The sequence below is a fragment of the Pongo pygmaeus genome, chromosome 6 (genome assembly GCF_028885625.2).
Source record: "Pongo pygmaeus isolate AG05252 chromosome 6, NHGRI_mPonPyg2-v2.0_pri, whole genome shotgun sequence".
In the NCBI taxonomy this organism is placed as follows: domain Eukaryota; kingdom Metazoa; phylum Chordata; class Mammalia; order Primates; family Hominidae; genus Pongo; species Pongo pygmaeus.
Window position 1 is genome coordinate 149,719,545 of NC_072379.2, and position 21,470 is coordinate 149,741,014.

A 21,470-nucleotide genomic window follows, 5' to 3' on the forward strand; every position below is an offset into this window, starting at 1 on the left:
CAAATCATGTCCCTATGAACAAGATCAAAAAGATTAAAAAACCCAACACAAGTAGACACAGAAACTTTAATATCACAGTACTAGTTGCAGTGTACTAAGTAGCTATGAAATATTTCTTAAAATATCATACACACAAAGCCCAAATTAAAAAGGAACAAAAAACTACCAAAGATGATGAGCTGTTTTTGAAAAAACTCATGAAATTTTAATAAATCAAATTATAATTGATTTCTTAAAAGTTAATGATGAATACTCCTATTAATGATGGAGAAGCATATTGATTACATAAATTCCTCCATGGGTAGCAGTTATAAAAATTTTAAATCAATGTAAAGATACTGGAAAACATCTAAAAGTGGACAGATGAAAAAAGAGAGTTTCTCTCAAACATTGCAGGGATTTGTATTAAAATTTGGAGCAACAAAAGATGCAGACTATCACTGCTTTTATTTAGCATTTTACCACAGGTCTTATCTATCTAATAACTTAAAAAAAAGAAATAAAAATAAAAGGTATGAGTACTGATGAGAAAGAAAAATAATAATTTTAGATAGATAATTAAAGGTAATAAAAGAAGAGCAACGAATCTCAATATAATATCAACTTTTTAAAAGCTACAACACTTCCATATCCTGACAACAGACAAAAACTGAATTTAAAAAATAGAGTTCAGGGGGGAGGAGCCAAGATGGCCGAATAGGAACAGCTCTGGTCTACAGCTCCCAGCGCGAGCGACGCAGAAGACGGGTGATTTCTGCATTTCCATCTGAGGTACCGTGTTCATCTCACTAGGGAGTGCCAGACAGTGGGCGCAGGTCAGTGGGTGAGCGCACCGTGCGCCAGCCGAAGCAGGGGCGAGGCATTGCCTCACTCGGGAAGCGCAAGGGGTCAGGGAGTTCCCCTTCCAGGGGTGACAGACGGCACCTGGAAAATCGGGCCACTCCCACCCGAATACTGTGCTTTTCCGACGGGCTTAGGAAACGGTGCCCCAGGAGAGTATAGCCCGCACCTGGCTCAGAGGGTCCTACGCCCACGGAGTCTCGCTGATTGCTAGCACAGCAGTCTGAGATCAAACAGCAAGTCGGCAGCGAGGCTGGGGGAGGGGCGCCCGCCATTGCCCAGGCTCGCTTAGGTAAACAAAGCAGCCTGGAAGCTTGAACTGGGTGGAGCCCACCACAGCTCAAGGAGGCCTGCCTGCCTCTGTAGGCTCCACCTCTGGGGGCAGGACACAGACAAACAAAAAGACAGCAGTAACCTCTGCAGACTTAAATGTCCCTGTCTGACAGCTGTGAGGAGAGCAGTGGTTCTCCCAGCACGCAGCTGGAGATCTGAGAACGGGCTGACTGCCTCCTCAAGTGGGTCCCTGACCCCTGACCCCCGAGCAGCCTAACTGGGAGGCACCCCCCAGCAGGGGCAGACTGACACCTCACACGGCCGGCCAGGTACTCCAACAGACCTGCAGCTGAGGGTTCTGTCTGTTAGAAGGAAAACTAACAGAAAGGACATCCACACCAAAAACCCATCTGTACATCACCATCATCAAAGACCAAAAGTAGATAAAACCACAAAGATGGGGAAAAAACAGAGCAGAAAAACTGGAAACTCTAAAAACCAGAGTACCTCTCCTCCTCCAAAGGAACGCAGTTCCTCACCAGCAACGGAACAAAGCTGGACGGAGAATGACTTTGACGAGCTGAGAGAAGAAGGCTTCAGACGATCAAATTACTCCGAGCTACGGGAGGATATTCAAACCAAAGGCAAAGAAGTTGAAAACTTTGAAAAAAATTTAGAAGAATGTATAACTAGAATAACCAATACAGAGAAGTGCTTAAAGGAGCTGATGGAGCTGAAAACCAAGGCTCGAGAACTACGTGAAGAACGCAGAAGCCTCAGGAGCCGATGCGATCAAATGGAAGAAAGGGTATCAGCCCTGGAAGATGAAATGAATGAAATGAAGCGAGAAGGGAAGTTTAGAGAAAAAAGAATAAAAAGAAACGAGCAAAGCCTCCAAGAAATGTGGGACTATGTGAAAAGACCAAATCTACGTCTGATTGGTGTACCTGAAAGTGACGGGGAGAATGGAAACAAGTTGGAAAACACTCTGCAGGATATTATACAGGAGAACTTCCCCAATCTAGCAAGGCAGGCCAACATTCAGATTCAGGAAATACAGAGAACGCCACAAAGATACTCCTCGAGAAGAGCAACTCCAAGACACATAATTGTCAGATTCACCAAAGTTGAAATGAAGGAAAAAATGTTAAGGGCAGCCAGAGAGAAAGGGCGGGTTACCATCAAAGGGAAGCCCATCAGACTAACAGCGGATCTCTCGGCAGAAACCCTACAAGCCAGAAGAGAGTGGGGGCCAATATTCAACATTCTTAAAGAAAAGAATTTCCAACCCAGAATTTCATATCCTGCCAAACTAAGCTTCATAAATGAAGGAGAAATAAAATACTTTACAGACAAGCAAATGCTGAGAGATTTTGTCACCACCAGGCCTGCCCTAAAAGAGCTCCTGAAGGAAGCACTAAACATGGAAAGGCACAACCGGTACCAACCACTGCAAAATCATACCGAAATGTAAAGAACATCGAGACTAGGAAGAGACTGCATCAACTAACGAGCAAAATATCCAGCTAACATCATAATGACAGGATCAAATTCACACATAACAATATTAACTTTAAATGTAAATGGACTAAATGCTCCAATTAAAAGACACAGACTGGCAAACTGGATAAAGACTCAAGACCCATCAGTGTGCTGTATTCAGGAAACCCATCTCACATGCAGAGACACACATAGGCTCAAAATAAAAGGATGGAGGAAGATCTACCAAGCAAATGGAAAACAAAAAAAGGCAGGGGTTGCAATCCTAGTCTCTGATAAAACAGACTTTAAACCAACAAAGATCAAAAGAGACAAAGAAGGCCATTACATAATGGTAAAGGGATTAATTCAACAAGAAGAGCTAACTATCCTAAATATATATGCACCCAATACAGGAGCACCCAGATTCATAAAGCAAGTCCTGAGTGACCTACAAAGAGACTTAGACTCCCACACATTAATAATGGGAGACTTTAACACCCCACTATCAACATTAGACAGATCAATGAGACAGAAAGTCAACAAGGATACCCAGGAATTGAACTCAGCTCTGCACCAAGTGGACCTAATAGACATCTACAGAACTCTCCACCCCAAATCAACAGAATATACATTTTTTTCAGCACCACACCACACCTATTCCAAAATTGACCATATACTTGGAAGTAAAGCTCTCCTCAATAAATGTAAAAGAACAGAAATTGTAGCAAACTGTCTCTCAGATCACAGTGCAATCAAGCTAGAACTCAGGATTAAGAATCTCACTCAAAACCGCTCAACTACGTGGAAACTGAACAACCTGCTCCTGAATGACTACTGGGTACATAACGAAATGAAGGCAGAAATAAAGATGTTCTTTGAAACCAATGAGAACCAAGACACAACATACCAGAATCTCTGGGATGCATTCAAAGCAGTGTGTAGAGGGAAATTTATAGCACTAAATGCCCACAAGAGAAAGCAGGAAAGATCCAAAATTGACACCCTAACATCACAATTAAAAGAACTAGAAAAGCAAGAGCAAACACATTCAAAAGCTAGCAGAAGGCAAGAAATAACTAAAATCAGAGCAGAACTGAAGGAAATAGAGACACAAAAAACCCTTCAAAAAATAAATGAATCCAGGAGCTGGTTTTTTGAAAGGATCAACAAAATTGATAGACCGCTAGCAAGATTAATAAAGAAAAAAAGAGAGAAGAATCAAATAGATGCAATAAAAAATGATAAAGGGGATATCACCACCGATCCCACAGAAATACAAACTACCATCAGAGAATATTACAAACACCTCTATGCAAATAAACTAGAAAATCTAGACGAAATGGATACATTCCTCAACACATACACCCTCCCAAGACTAAACCAGGAAGAAGTTGAATCTCTGAATAGACCAATAACAGGAGCTGAAATTGTGGCAATAATCAATAGCTTACCAACCAAAAAAAGTCCAGGTCCAGATGGATTCACAGCCGAATTCTACCAGAGGTACAAGGAGGAGCTGGTACCATTCCTTCTGAAACTATTCCAATCAATAGAAAAAGAGGGAATCCTCCCTAACTCATTTTATGAGGCCAGCATCATCCTGATACCAAAGCCTGGCAGAGACACAACAAAAAAAGAGAATTTTAGACCAATATCCTTGATGAACATTGATGCAAAAATCCTCAATAAAATACTGGCAAACAGATTCCAGCAGCACATCAAAAAGCTTATCCACCACGATCAAGTGGGCTTCATCCCTGGGATGCAAGGCTGGTTCAATATACGCAAATCAATAAATGTAATCCAGCATATAAACAGAACGAAAGACAAAAACCACATGATTATCTCAATAGATGCAGAAAAGGCCTTTGACAAAATTCAACAACCCTTCATGCTAAAAACTCTCAATAAATTAGGAATTGATGGGACATATCTCAAAATAATAAGAGCTATTTATGACAAACCCACAGCCAATATCATACTGAATGGGCAAAAACTGGAAGCATTCCCTTTGAAAACTGGCACAAGACAGGGATGCCCTCTCTCACCACTCCTATTCAACATAGTGTTGGAAGTTCTGGCCAGGGCAATTAGGCAGGAGAAGGAAATAAAGAGTATTCAATTAGGAAAAGAGGAAGTCAAATTGTCCCTGTTTGCAGATGACATGATAGTATATCTAGAAAACCCCATTGTCTCAGCCCAAAATCTCCTTAAGCTGATAAGCAACTTCAGCAAAGTCTCAGGATACAAAATCAATGTGCAAAAATCACAAGCATTCTTATACATCAATAACAGACAGAGAGCCAAATCATGAGTGAATTCCCATTCACAATTGCTTCAAAGAGAATAAAATACCTAGGAATCCAACTTACAAGGGATGTGAAAGACCTCTTCAAGGAGAACTACAAACCACTGCTCAAGGAAATAAAAGAGGATACAAACAAATGGAAGAACATTCCATGCTCATGGGTAGGAAGAATCAATATAATGAAAATGGCCATCCTTCCCAAGGTAATTTACAGATTCAATGCCATCCCCATCAAGCTACCAATGACTTTCTTCACAGAATTGGAAAAAACTACTGTAAAGTTCATATGGAACCAAAAAAGAGCCCGCATCGCCAAGTCAATCCTAAGCCAAAAGAACAAAGCTGGAGGCATCACACTACCTGACTTCAAACTATACTACAAGGCTACAGTAACCAAAACAGCATGGTACTGGTACCAAAACAGAGATATAGATCAATGGAACAGAACAGAGCCGTCAGAAATAATGCCACATATCTACAAGTATCTGATCTTTGACAAACCTGACAAAAACAAGAAATGGGGAAAGGATTCCCTATTTAATAAATGGTGCTGGGAAAACTGGCTAGCCATATGTAGAAAGCTGAAACTGGATCCCTTCCTTACACCTTATACAAAAATCAATTCAAGATGGATTAAAGACTTAAATGTTAGACCTAAAACCATAAAAACCCTAGAAGAAAACCTAGGCATTACCATTCAGGACATAGGCATGGGCAAGGACTTCATGTCTAAAACACCAAAAGCAATGGCAACAAAAGCCAAAATTGACAAATGGGATCTAATTAAACTCAAGAGCTTCTGCACAGCAAAAGAAACTACCATCAGAGTGAACAGGCAACCTACAAAATGGGAGAAAATTTTCGCAACCTACTCATCTGACAAAGGGCTAATATCCAGAATCTACAATGAACTCAAACAAATTTACAAGAAAAAAACAAACAACCCCATCAAAAAGTGGGCGAAGGACATGAACAGACACTTCTCAAAAGAAGACATTTATGCAGCCAAAAAACACATGAAAAAATGCTCACCATCACTGGCCATCAGAGAAATGCAAATCAAAACCACAATGAGATACCATCTCACACCAGTTAGAATGGCAATCATTAAAAAGTCAGGAAACAACAGGTGCTGGAGAGGATGTGGAGAAATAGGAACACTTTTACACTGTTGGTGGGACTGTAAACTAGTTCAACCCTTGTGGAAGTCAGTGTGGCGATTCCTCAGGGATCTAGAACTAGAAATTCCATTCGACCCAGCCATCCCATTACTGGGTATATACCCAAAGGACTATAAATCATGCTGCTATAAAGACACATGCACACGTATGTTTATTGCGGCATTATTCACAATAGCAAAGACTTGGAACCAACCCAAATGTCCAACAATGATAGACTGGATTAAGAAAATGTGGCACATATACACCATGGAATACTATGCAGCCATAAAAAATGATGAGTTCATGTCCTTTGTAGGGACATGGATGAAATTGGAAATCATCATTCTCAGTAAACTATCGCAAGAACAAAAAACCAAACACCGCATATTCTCACTCATAGGTGGGAATTGAACAATGAGAACACATGGACACAGGAAGGGGAACATCACACTTTGGGGACTGTTGTGGGGTGGGGGGAGGGGGGAGGGATAGCATTGGGAGATATACCTAATGCTAGATGACGAGTTGGTGGGTGCAGCGCACCAGCATGGCACATGTATACATATGTAACTTACCTGCACATTGCGCACATGTACCATAAAACCTAAAGTATAATAATAATAATAATAATAATAAAAAAAAAAAAATAGAGTTCAGACTTCCTTGTCAGATCAAAATAGCACAACAAGGACCAGATACCCCCTTCGTGCCCCATGTGAAACAATCAAAAAATGGACAAATGGTATAAAATGACAGTGTTGAAGACACTGAACATCAGGTAACAAAAGACAGTAATCACTGAGAATTGGAAAACAAGACAAGAGTTTCAATTTTCCCAGCCTCCTGTCTTGAGAGAATTTTCAGATCACAACACAGAGAGGATATAACAGACAGACCCTATGTTGACTTCAAATGACTCCTAGCTCCTGGTGTTCACACCTTTGTAGAACTCCTCCCTTGAGTGTGGGTGGGAGCTGAGACCTATTTCTAACCAATAGAACATGGCATAGGTGACAGAATGTCACTCCAGTGATTCATATAGCTGCACAAAGACTTGCTTTTCCTCTCCTCCTGCCCTTCAAGGAGCAAATTTCCGTTTTGTGAATTGCCTATGTACAGGGGTAACATGGCAGAGAACTGCAGGTGGCCTCTAGCCAACATCCAGGAAAAAGTCAAAATCCTTGGTCACAGCCACAAAGAAACAAATTCTGTCAACATCCTGAGGGTTCAGATCTTTCCCCAGGTCAAGCCTCTGATTAGACTTAAGCTAGCATTACAGGCTGGTGAAACCCTAAAGCAGAGAACATACACTTAAGCTATGTCCACACTCCTTGCCCACACTAATCTTGAGATAATAAATCTATGCTGTTTTAAGTTGCTAAGTTCGTGGTAATTTGTTATGCAGCATTAAAAAACTAACATTTATGGAAACCAGGTGGAGCCTGGCAGACTCCCTGATTTGAGAAGATAGAGTTGAGATTCTGGAGATACGAAGGTGGCTAAGAGTTCACATAACAGAATCTGAGAGAGGAGAGAGCTATACGGAGAGAAATCCAGACACCTGCAGACAGTCCCCCTTGAGTCTTCAATTGAATACTGATCACCATATGCATGTGGTGAAACCCTCTGAGGTGACAAAAAGAACCAGTCAACAAAATTAGAGGAAACAGTGTCCTGCACTCACCACGGACCATAAAAACTGAAAAAGCCTGTGATTTGTGGGGCACTGGGTAGATTTCACAGAAGAGCCTTGCCTCACTAGTGGGAAATAATTGGTTCTAGACTGAAAACTTATCAAGTATGCCTACCAAATATTAAAAGCAAGACCTGAAGGATCAAACTGTTTCCAAGTAACTTAAATGCATCCCAGAAGAAAGCTCAAGAATATTTACAGGAGTATGAAAATATTCAGCACATAAGAAAGTCCAAACCAGATGTCTGGCATCCAATAAAAAAATACCAAACATGAAAATTAGCAAGAAAATATGACCAATGGTGAAGGGATAAATCAATGAATAAATACCAGCCCAGACTGAAAAAAGTGTTAGAATTATCAGCCAAAGACATTAACACAGTTATTACAACTGTGTGCTATATGTTAAAACTTATATGCTTAAGTCATAAGATGGAAGACATTAAAAAGATCCAAGTTTAACCTCTAGAGATAAAAACTACCATAAAAGATATAAGAAGTACATTGAATAGGGTTAGCAAAACATTAGGCTGAAAAAGAAAAGATTAGTGAACTTCTGATCATCTAAATAGATGCAGAAAAGGCTTTTGATAAAATTCAAAAATCCCTTCATGTTAAAAACTCTCAATAAACTACATATTGAAGAAACATACCTTCAAAATAATAAGAGCTGTCTATGACATACCCACAGCCAACATTATACTGAATGGACAAAATCTGAAAGTATTCCCCTTGAAAACTGACACAAGACAAGGATGTCCTCTCTCACCACTTCCATTCAACATAGTATTGAAAGTCCTGGCCAGAGCAATCAGACAAGAGAGAGAAATAAAAGAGAGTAACAAAAGAGAGTTTGTTTCTCTCTTCCAAATGGGAAGAGAGAAATTTACACTATCCTTGTTTGCAGACAACATGAGCCTGTATCTAAAAAATCCCATAGTCTCAGCCCAAAAGCTCCTTCAGCTGATAAAGAACTTCAGCAAAGCCTCAGGATACAAAATCAATGTACAAAAGTCACTAGCAGTCCTATATACCAACAACAGTCAAGCCGAAAGCTAAATCATGAATGCAATCCCATTCACAACTGCCTTAAAAAGAATAAATATTTAGGAACACAGCTAACAAGGGAGGCGAAAGATCTCTATAATGCGAACTACAAAACACTGCTTAAAGAAATCAGAGATGACACAAACAAATGAAAAAACATTCTATGCTCATGAATAAGAAGAATCAATATCGTTAAAATGACCATACTGCCCAATGCAATTTATAAATTCAATCCTATTCCTATCAAACTACCAATGACATTTTTCACAGAACTAGAAAAAAACCTATCTTAAAATTCATATGATATCAAAACAGCCTTAATAGCCAAGGTGATCCTAAGCAAAAAGAACAAAGCTGGAGGCATCATGCTACCTAACTTCAAACTATACTACAGAGCTACAGTAAGCAAAATAGCATGGTACTGGTACAAAAACAGACACATAGCTAATGGAAGAGAATAGAGAGGCCAAAAATAAGGCCACACATCTACAACCATCTGCCGAAAATAAACAATGGGGAAAGGACTTCCTATTCAATAAATGGTGCTGGGATAACTGGCTAACCAGGCTAGCCATATGCAGAAGATTGAAGCTGAACCCCCCCTTCCTTATACCATATACAAAAATCAACTCAAGATGAATTAAAGACTTAAATGTAAAACCCAAAAACTATAAAAACCCTGGAAAACAACCTAGGCAATATTATTCTGGACATACGAACTGGCAAAAATTTCACGATGAAGATGCCAAAGGCAATTGCAACAAAGGCAAAAACTGACAAATAGAATCCAATTAAAGAGCTTCTGCACAGCAAAAGAAACTATCAACAGAGTAAATAGACAACCTACAGAATGGGAGAAAATTTTTACAAATTATGCACCTGACAAAAGTTTAATATTCCGCATCTGTAAGAATCTTAAGCAAATTTATAAGAAAAAAAGACAACCCCATTAAAAAGTGGGCAAAGGACATGAATAGCCACTTTTCAAAACAAGACATACATGTGGCCAGCAAGCATATTTTAAAAAAGCTCAGTATCACTGATCATTAGAGAAATACAAAACAAAACTACAATGAGATACCATCGCACACCAGTCCAAATGGCTATTACTAAAAAATCAAAAACTAACAAATGCTGGCAAGGCTGCAGAGAAAAGGGAACACTGATATACTGTTGGTGAGAGTGTAAATTAGTTCAACCAGTGTGGCGATTCCTCAAAGAGCTAAAAACAGAACTACCATTCAATCCAGCAATCCCATTACTGGGTATATACTCAATATATACTCAAAGGAATATAAATTATTCTATCATAAAGACACACATGCATATGTATGTTCATTGCAGCACTGTTCACAATAGCAAAAACATGGAATCAACCTAAATGCCCATCAATGCTGGACTGGATAAAGAAAATGTGGTACATATACACTATGGAATACACACAGCCATAAAAAAGAATGAGATCATGTCCTTTGCAGGAACATGAATGGAACCGGAGGCCATTATCCTTAGCAAACTAATGCAGGAACAGAAAACCAAATAGTACATGTTCTCATGTGGGAGCTAAATGATGAGAACGTATGGACACAAAGAGGAGAACAACGGACACTGGGGCCTATTTGACGGTGCAGGATGGAAGGAGGAAAAGGAACAGAAAAAACCTAGTATTGGGTACTAGGCTTAGTATCTGAGTGACAAAACAATCTGTACAACAAACCCTTGTGACACAAGTTTACCTATATAACAAACCCGCATATTTACCCCTGAACCTAAAAATTTAGAAAACAGAGAAGATTAATGAACTTGAAGACACAGCAATAGAAATGTCCCAACATAGAAAACACAAAAGAAAAAAAAGAATAATAGTCACTTTCAAAGAACAGAGCTTCAGTGAGCTCTGGGACAACCTCAAGTGGAATGTATATGTAACTGGATTCACTAAAAATAAAAGCGGGTCAGGACAGAAAAAATATTGGAATCAATAATGGCCAAAAATTTTCCAAATTTTATGAAAACTGTAAGCACAAAACCCAAGAAGTTCAATGAACCCCAAGCAAATAAAACATCCACACAAAGAAACATTATAATCAGGTTGATCAAAATGAATGATAAAAGGACAATTCTTAAAGCAGCCAGAGGAAAAAAAAATATGTTATGTCCAGAGAAACAAAGGTAAGGATGACAACAGATTTTTCTGAAGAATTAATGTGACAGAGAAGACAGTGAAACAACATTTACAAAGTACAATCATGTGTCATTTAACAATGGGGATATATTCTGAGAAGTGCACCATTAAGCTACTTCATCATTGTGTGAACATTGTAGAGTGTACTTACACAAACCTAAATGGTACAGCCTAACTACACACCTAGGCAATATGATATGGCCTATTGCCCCTAGACTACAAACCTGTAGAGCATGCTACTGTAGTGAATACTGTAGGCAACTGTAACACACTGGTATTTGTGTATCTAAACATATCTAAACACAGAAAAAAAATGCAGTAAAAATAGGGTGTTATACTCTTATGGGACCAACATCGCATATGTGGTCTGTTGTTGACCAAAACATCATTATGTGACACATGACTGTATTAGAAGAAAAACTGTCAAATTAGAATTATTTTTCAAAATTACCTTTCAAAAATGAAGGCAAAATAAAAGCTTTTCCAGACATTCAGTAGCTCAGTTTGTTGCCAGCAGACCTGAACTACAAAAAAAAAAAAAAAAGTTAAAAAAGGAGAATGATATCAGAGAAAAATACTGATCTATTCAAAGGAATTAAGACATCAAAAATGGTAACCACATGAGTAAATATATAGGGTATTTTTCTTATTAATTAAATACCTTTAAAATATAATTCACTGCTTAAACAAAAATAATAACAATATAGATTGAGGTTTGCAATATATGCAAAAGTAAAACATGTGAGAACAATAGGACAAAAAATCAGGAGAGGAAAAATGAAAAGATACTATTATAAAATGTTTATGCTCTATGTAAAGTGATATGATATCACTTCAAGGTGAACTAAGTGAAAGCTCTATACTATAAACTCTAAGTCAACCAATAAAATAACAAAACGAAGAGTTATAGATAATAAGCCAACAGAGAGAGGAAAAATGGAATTTTTAAAAAGTTCAATTAATATAAATGAAGGCAGTAAAAAGGGAAACAAAGAACAAATGAGACAAATTTTAAAAATAGTAAGATGATAGATTTAAATCTAAAGAAGTCAATAATCTAAATATTAGAGTACATGGTCTGAATATCCTCAGTTAAAAGGCAGTGATTGTCAGAGTGGATTTAAAAAGCAAAGCTTATCTATATTTTGCCTACATGAATCTTGCACTAAATATAAAGACAGCTGGCTTAAGCAGAAAAGGATGAAAAAAGATATTCTATAATGACACTAATCAAAATATACTTGGAATGACAATATTAATATCAGACGAAGTAGACTTCGAAGGAAACAATATTATCAGGAATGAAGAAGGACATTCTACAATGATAAAGCCATCAATTCATCAAGAGGACATAACAATCTAAAACTTTTATGTGTGTAATAACAGAATTCCAAAACACATGAAGCAAAAATTGACAGAATTGCAATAATAAAAAGAAAAACTCACAAATATGACCAGAGATTTTAATGCCCCTCTCAATAATTAATAGTATAGAAGATAGGTATGGAAAAATAATAATAATAGTACAAGTAGACAAAAAAATTAGTAAAGATAGAGAAGATTTGAACACCATTGTATTAGTTTCCTATGGCTGCTGCAAGAAATTCCTACAAGCTTCGTGTCTTAATACAACCCATTTATTCTCTCACAGTTCTGGAAATCGAAAGTCCAAAATCAGTTTCATGGGGCTGAAATCAAGGTGATGGTAGTGCCCTACTTCTCCAAAATCTCTAAGGGAAATATTTTTTTGCTTTTTGCAGCTTTTAGAGCTGCTCATTGCCCCTCCCTTCATCTTCAAAGCCAGCAGCACAGCATCTTGCTTCAGTCCCCACATTGCCCTCTTTTTCTGTGGCTTCCCTCTGCTTCTCTCTTAAAATTTATATTTAGAGTCCATCTGGACAATCAAAAATAATCTCTTTATCTCAAGATCCTTAACTCAATTACATTTTCAATGTCCCTTTTTGACATATAAAGTAACATCCACAGGTATGTCCTGGGCAATAAGACATGGATATCTTTGGGGGCATTATTCAGTGTGCCAACATTGTCAACCAATTTGACCTAATTGACATTTATAGAACATTCCACTTAATAACAGCAGAATACACATTTTCAAGTCCAATATGCTAAGTTTCCTGTTGCTGCTGTTACCATAAATTTAGTAGCTTAAAACAACAAAAATTTATTATCTTACAGTTTTGGAACTTAGAGGTTCAAAATGAGTCTCAAGTTGTTGGTGAGGATGAGTTCTTTTCTGGAGGCTGTACTGGAGAGTCAATTTCCTTGCCTTTTGCAGCTTCTAGAGATCACCTGCATTCCTTGCCTTATGGCCCACTTCCATCTTCAAAGCCAATGACAATGGATCGAGTCCTTCTCACATCAAATCACTATGAACTTCTTTTCCGCATCTCTCTCACTTTTAAGGGCCATTGTGATTACACTGGGGTACCCAGACAATCCAAAATAATCTATTTTAAATGCAGCTAATGAGCAACCTTTTCCCCCAGATTACTCCAGCAGTAAAACCAAGCCTCTAGCTTCTGCCTGGAAGGGGCTTGTCTGCACATTGAGCACCCCAACTTGTACAGCTCCCACTTGAGAGACTAGCTCCTAAATCACTTATCTCTGGGAACTGACATGACTTGGCATTTACAAGTCCCCCCAGACCACAGAGAACGAAGAATTGATTTGATTTTAAATGGGAATAGGAGCACTTGTAGTGGCTATTTCCCCTGGCTCAGCACAGAGCAAGAAGGCAAAACACCCAGTTTCCAGTTTCTCCCTGGAAGGGGTTCAACTGCACACCTAACATCTCAACTTTCACAGCTGCTTCCCAGGGTCAGGCCTTTAATTAGCCTGCATCTGGGAGCTGACGGGGCAGGCAATAAGTACTTCTCTGGGAGCCTGAGTGGAACTATAGTCACTTCCCACAAATCCTCTTCTCGGCTTGCTCTAGAGATAGTACCAAGCCTCCATCTGACTCACCTGTCTCTGACAGCCAATGGGAATCAATATTCATTAGGCCCCTGAGGGAAACAAAGAGCAGACCAAAGGGTTGAAAGAGTGTACAGTCTGAATGAGATTACAGGAATCTGACACAGATAGTCTCCATGCCTTATTCCAGAACAAGGGCAAATACACTTCAGTTCCAAGCTTCTCCCTGAAGACAGAAAAAAAAACTGGACCACACATCTAGCACCACAAATTTTCCAGCTTCTTCTCAAAGTATTGACTTCTTTTTGAATTGTCTCAGGGCACTAATGGGATCTGGAACATATTAATCTTCTGGGGCCCATGAAGAACATAGGCAATGGTTTGGACAAGCACAAAGGTTTGGGAGGCATCCAGAATCACTGGCCAGCCTGATTTGTGTGGTTTATTCTACACAAGAATGGAGAGGTAGCTGTTTTATCTAATGCACAGAAACCAACACAGAATCAAGGAAAATGAAGAAACAGGAAAATACGTTTCAAACGACAACGACAACAAAACAAAAAACAAAACAAAACAAAAAAAGATAAAACTCCAGAATTCAACTTAATAAAATAGTGACAAGTCATTTACCCAGCAGGGAATTCAAAATAATGGTCTTAAAAATATTCACTGAGGTCAGGAAAGAAAGGCACGAACAAAGTGAGACTTTCAACACACAGATAGAAAATATTTAAACGTACCAAACAGAAGTGATACAGCCGAAGAATACAATGCCTGAACTGAAAAATTCAACAGAGAAGTTCAGCAGCAGACTAAACCAAGCAGAAGAAAGCATCAGTGAACTTGAAGACAGGCCAATGGAAATCATCCAATCAGAGGAGCAAAAAGAAATAAGAATGAAAGAGTGAAGATACCTTAAGGGACTTATGGGACACCATAAAACGTACCAATGTATACATTATTAGAGACCCAAAAGAAGAGAAAAAAGGAAGTGAAAGAAAATATTAAGTTGGTGCAAGAGTAATTGCAGTTTTTGCAATACATCTGCAAAAAAATGCAATTACTTTTGCACCAACCTAATATATTCCAAGAGATAATAGCTAAAAACATCCCAAGCCTGGGGGAGTAAATAGAAATCCAGATCCAGGAAGCCCAAAGGATGCCAAATAAAGTGAATCCTAAAAGACCCATTATAATTAAATTGTCAGAAGTTAAAGACAGAGAATTTTGAAATCAGAAAGAGAAAAGCAACCTACTACATACAAGGGAATCTTCATAAGACTATTAGTAGATTTTTCAGCAGTAACCTTGCAGGCCAGAAGTACATGGTATGATATATTCAGAGTGCTGGGAGTGGAAAACTGCCAATCAAGAATACTGTATCAAGCAAATCTAACCTTAAAAAATGCAAAAGAGATTAAGACTTTCTCAGAAAAACAAAAGCTCGGGGAGTTTATTACTGCTAGACCTACCTTACAAGAAATGCTAAAGAGAGCTCTTCAAGTTTAATTAAAAGAGTACTAAACAGCAACACACGTGCATAAGAAAGAATGAAGTTCACTGGTAAAGGTAAATATAGACAAAAATAGAATATTGTATTACTATAATGGAGGTAGTAAATCACTTTTAATTCTACTATAAAAGCTAAAAGACAAAAATATTAAAAATGTCTATAACTAAATGATATTAATAGACACATAATACAAATAGATGTACATTGTTACATCAACAGAATATAATGTGGAGGGAAGAGGGATCAAAGCAGTTATTGTATGCAAATGAAGTTATTATCAGCTCAAAATAGACTGTTACAACTATAAGACATTTTATGTAAGCTCCTTGGTAGCCACAAAGAAAATACCTATAGAAGTTACACAAAAGAAAAACATAAAGAAATCAAAACCAATTAATTAAAAATGAAACAGAGCAAGAGATAAAAATAGGGACAAAAGGGTTGTAAGACAAAGAGAAAACAGTTAATCAAATGGTAATAATAAATCCCTCCTTATCAATAATTATTTTAAATGTAAATGAACTAAACTTCCAAATAAAATGATATAGAGTCACTAAATGGATTAAAAAAATCAAGATCAAACTATCTGCTTTCAACAAGAAACTCACTTTAGATTTAAGGACACACAGAGGCTGAAAGGAAAGGGATGAGAAAGGATATTTCATATAAACAGTAACCAAAGGACAGCAGGAATGGCTCTGCTTACATAAGATAAACCAGATTTTTGGTAAAAAAAAAAAACACTGTTTTTAGATACAAAAAAGATCATTACATAATGGTAAAAGAGTCAATTTAACAGAAACATATAACAATACTAAATATAAATGTGTCCAACATCAGAGCATCTAAGTATATAAAGCAAATATTGACAGATTGGAAAGGAGAGGTTGACAGCAATACAATAATAGTAGAAGACTTCAATATCCTAATTTCAATAGTGAATAGGACATCCAGACATAAAATCAACAAACAGACAATGGAACTAAACTATAGGCCAAATGGACCTAATAGACTTATACAGAACTTTTTAACCAACATCAGAAGAATATATATTCTTCTCATTCATACATGGAACATTCTCCAGAACAGATCACATTTCAGGTCACAAAGCAAATCTTAACAAATTTAAGAAGATTGAAATCATTCCAGATATACTATCCAATCACAATAGAATGAAGCTAGAAATCAATAACAGCAAGAAAAATGGGAAATTTCACAAATACATGAAAACTAACACACTCTTGAATAATCACTGGGTAAAAGAAGAAATCAAATTTTAAAACTATCTTGAGAAAAGTAAAAATGAAAATATAATTTATCAAAAGTTACAGGATACAGCAAAAGGAGTTCCAAGAAGGAAATTTATAGCAACGTGGATGCATCTGAAGACCATTATCTTAAGCAAACTAACACAGGAACAGAAAACCAAATACCATATGTTCTCACTTATAATGGGAGCTAAACATTGAATACACATGGGCACAAAAATGGGAACAATAGACACTGGGGATTACTTGAGTGGGGAGGGTGGGAAGGAGGAGAGGTTGGAAGGCTACCATTGGGTACTGCGCTCACTACCTTGATGATGAGATCATTCATATACCAAGCCTCAGTGACACACACTGTACTCATGTAACAAACCTGTTACATACACTCCCTTAACCCAAAATAAAACTAGAAAAAAAAGAAGAGCAATCTCAAATAAGCAACCTAACTTTACACGTCAAATTACTATAAAGACAACAAAGAGATATGGATAGCATTGAATCTATAAATTACTTTGGGCAGTATGGCCATTTTCACACTAAGCAAAAAGAACAAAACTGGAGGCATCATGCTACCTGACTTCAAACTATACTACAACGCTACAGTAACCAAAACAGCATGGTACTCATACCAAAACAGATAAATAGACCAGCAGAACAGAACAGAGGCCTCAGAATAACACCACACATCTACAACTATCTGATCTTTGACAACCCTGACAAAAACAAGAAATGGGGAAAGGATTCCCTGTTTAATAAATGGTGATGGGAAAACTGACTAGCCATATGCAGAAAACTGAAATTGGACCACTTCCTTACACCTTATACAAAAATTAACTCAAGATGGATTAAGGACTTAAACCTAAAACCTAAAACCATAAAAACCCTAGAAGAAAACCTAGGCAATATCATTCACGACATAGGCATGGGCAAAGACTTCATGACTAAAACACAAAAAGCAATGGCCACAAAAGCTAAAATTGACAAATGGGATCTAATTAAACTAAACAGTGTCTGCACAGCAAAAGAAACTATTATCAGAGTGAACAGACAACCTACAGAATGGGAGAAACATTTTGCAATCTATCCATCTGACAAAGGGCTAATATCCAGAATCTACAAAGAACTTAAATAAATTTACAAGAAAAAAACAAACAACCCCATCAAAAAGTGGGCAAAGGATATGAACAGACACTTTTCAAAAAAAGACATTTATGCAGCCAACAAACATATGAAAAAAAGCTCATCATCACTGATCATTAGAGAAATGCAAATCAAAACCACAATGAGATACCATCTCACACCAATTAGAATGGCAAACATTAAAAAGTCAGGAAACAACAGATGCTGGAGAGGATGTGGAGAAATAGGAACGCTTTTACACTGTTAGTGGAAGTGTAAAATAGTTCAACCATTGTGGAAGACAGTGTGGAGATTTCTCAAGGATCTAGAACCAGAAATACCATTTGACCCAGCAATCCCATTACTGGGTATATACCCAAAGGATTATAAATTATTCTGCTATAAAGACACATGCACACCTATGTTTATTGCAGCACTATTCAAAATAGCAAAGACTTGGAACCAACCCAAATGCCCATCAATGATAGACTGGATAAAGAAAGTGTGGCACATATACACCACGGAATACTATGCAGCCATAAAAAGGGATGAGTTCATGTCCTTTGTAGGGATGTGTATGAAGCTGGAAACCATCATTCTCAGCAAACTAACACAAGAACAGAAAAGCAAACACCACACGTTCTCACTCATAAGTGGGAGCTGAACAATGAGAACACATGGACACAGGGAGGAGAACATCACACACCAGGGCCTTTCGAGGGGTGGGAGGCTAGGGGAGGGATAGCATTAGGAGAAATATCTAATGTAGATGACAGGTTGATGGGTGCAGCAAACCACCATGGCACGTGTATACCTATGTAACAAACCTGCACATTCTGCACATGTATCCCAGAACTTAAAGCATAATAAGAAAAAATTTTAAAAAGAAAAAAAAGAACAAATAAAACCCAAAGGTAGCAGAAGGAAGAAAATAATAAAGATCAGAATGGAAATAAATCAAAGAGAAAATAGGCAAACTATAGGAAAAACAACCCAAAATTAAGAGTTGGTTTTTCAAAAAATAAATAAAGTCAACAAACCTCTAGTTAGACTGAAAAAAAGAGAAGACTTATATAAATAATATCAGAAATGAAACAGAAGACATTACAACGGATGCCTCAGAAATTAAAAGAATCATAAAGGACTATTTGAAAAATTATATGTCAACAAACTGGGAAACTAGAAGTGTATAAATTCCTAGAAATATACAACCTACAAAGATTGAATCAAGAAGAAATAGAAATCCTAAACAGATCAATAACAAATAAAATTGAAGCAGTAATAAAAATCCTCCCAACAAAGAAAAATCCAGGACCAGACAACTTCAAGGCTAAATTTTACTAAACATTCCAAAAATAATTAATACCAATGATTTTTAAACTCTTCCAAAAACAGAATTAGAGATTAGACTTCCAAACTCATTTTATGAGACCAGCATAATCCTGATGCCAAAGCCATGCAAAATTACAAGAAAAGAAAACTACAGGCTAATATCTCTGGTGAACACAGATGCAAAAACTCTCAATAAAATATTAGCATACCAAATTCAACAACACATCAAAAAGATTATACACCATTACCAAGTGGGATTTATCCCTGGAATGCAAGGTTTGTTTAACGTATGCAAATCAATGTGTTACACCACATTAACAAAATGAAAGATGAAGACCACATGATCACCTCAATAGACACAGAAAAAAGAACATTTGACAAAGTTAAACATCCTTTTGTGATAAAAACTCTCAACAAAATAGTCATAGAATAAAATTTCCCCTGACACAATAAAGGCCACTTATTTAAAGCTCACAGCTAACATTATAATCAATGGGGAAAAACTGAAAGCTTTTCCTCTAAGATCAGGTACAAGTCAAGGTTGCTCACTCTCACCACTTCTATTCAACCTAGCACAGGAAATACTAACAAGAGCAATCATACAAGAAAAAGAAATAAAAGGCAATCCAGTCAGAAAGGAAAAAGTAAAATGATCCCTGTTTGCAGATGACATGATCTTATGTGTAGAAAACTCTATAAACATGCCACAAAAAAACCCTGTTAGAAATGACAAGTGAATTCAGTAAAGTGGCAGGATACAAAATCAACCCATAAAAATCAGTTGCATTTCCTTACCACAATAACAATCTATCCAGAATGGAAATAGTGAAATAATCCCATTTTGATAACACCAAAAAGAATAAACAATGAATAAATTTAACCAAGGAGGTGATAGATCTGTACACTGAAAACTGTAAAACATTGACAAAAGTAACTGAAGAATATATAAATAAATGTAAAGATAGCCATGTATATGGTTTGGAAGAATTAAGATTTCTAAAATATCCATACTAACCAAAGTAATATATAGATTCAATATAATCCATATCAAAATTCCGATGGCCTTTTCCAGAAATAAAACAATTGGATGTATTTATAATCCTTTGTATGTATGTAACTACAAAAGACTGAATAGCCAAAGCACTCTTTAGGAAGAAGAGCAAAGTTGGAGGTATCACATTATATTACAAGACTATAGTAATCAAAACAGTATGATACTAACATAAAACAGATACATACACCAGTAGAACAGAATAGAGAGCCCAAAAAGAAATCCACTCATGTATCATCAACTAAATTTTTACCTGGGTGCCAAGAAGACACAATGGGAAAAGAATAGTCTCTTCGATAAATAATGTTGGGAAAGCTGGGTGTCCACATGCAGAAGAATGAAATTAGGCCCTTATCCTACATGATACATAAAAATCAAGCCATAATGGATTAAAAACTTTAACATAAGGCCTGAAACCATAAAACTCTTACAAAAAAAACCAGAGAAAAAGCTCCTTGATATTGGCCTTGGCAATGATTTTTTGAATATGACACCAAAAGCTTAGGCAACAAAAGCAAAACTAAACAAATGGGACTATATCAAACTAAAAAGAACTTTTGCACAGCAAAGGAATCAATCAACAAAACAAAAAGGCAACCTAAAGACTGGGAGAAAACATTTGCAAACCATGTATCTGATAAGGCGTTAATATCCAAAGTACATAAGGAACTCACACAATTCAATAACAAGAAAACAAATAATCTGATTTTTTAAATGGACAAATGACCTGAATAGATACTTATCCAAAGAAGGCATATAAAAGGCCAATAGGTATATAAAAAGGTACCCAATATCACTAACCATCAGGAAAGTGCAAATCAAAACCATAATGAGATACCACCTCACACCTGTTAAGATGTCCACTGTCAAAAAGACAATAGATAACAAGTGTTGTGGAGGGTGTGGAGAAAAAGGAAGTTTTGTACACTGTTGATGGGAATGCAAATTGGTACAGCTATTATGGAAAACAGAATGAAAGTTCCTCAAAAGAATTAAAAATAGAACTACCATATGGTTCAGAAATTCCTCTTCTGAGTATATATCCAAAGGAAAACTAACCATGTTAATTGCAACATTATTCACAATAGCCAAGATTTGGAAACAACCTAAATGTATGTCAATGGACAAGCTGATAACCATGTCTTTATCTGCTCATCCACTCATGTCCTCTTAGAATATTATTCAGACTTCAAAAAGGAAGGTTCTGCCATTTGCAACAACATGGATGAAACTGGAAGACATATGCTAAATGAAATAACCCAGAT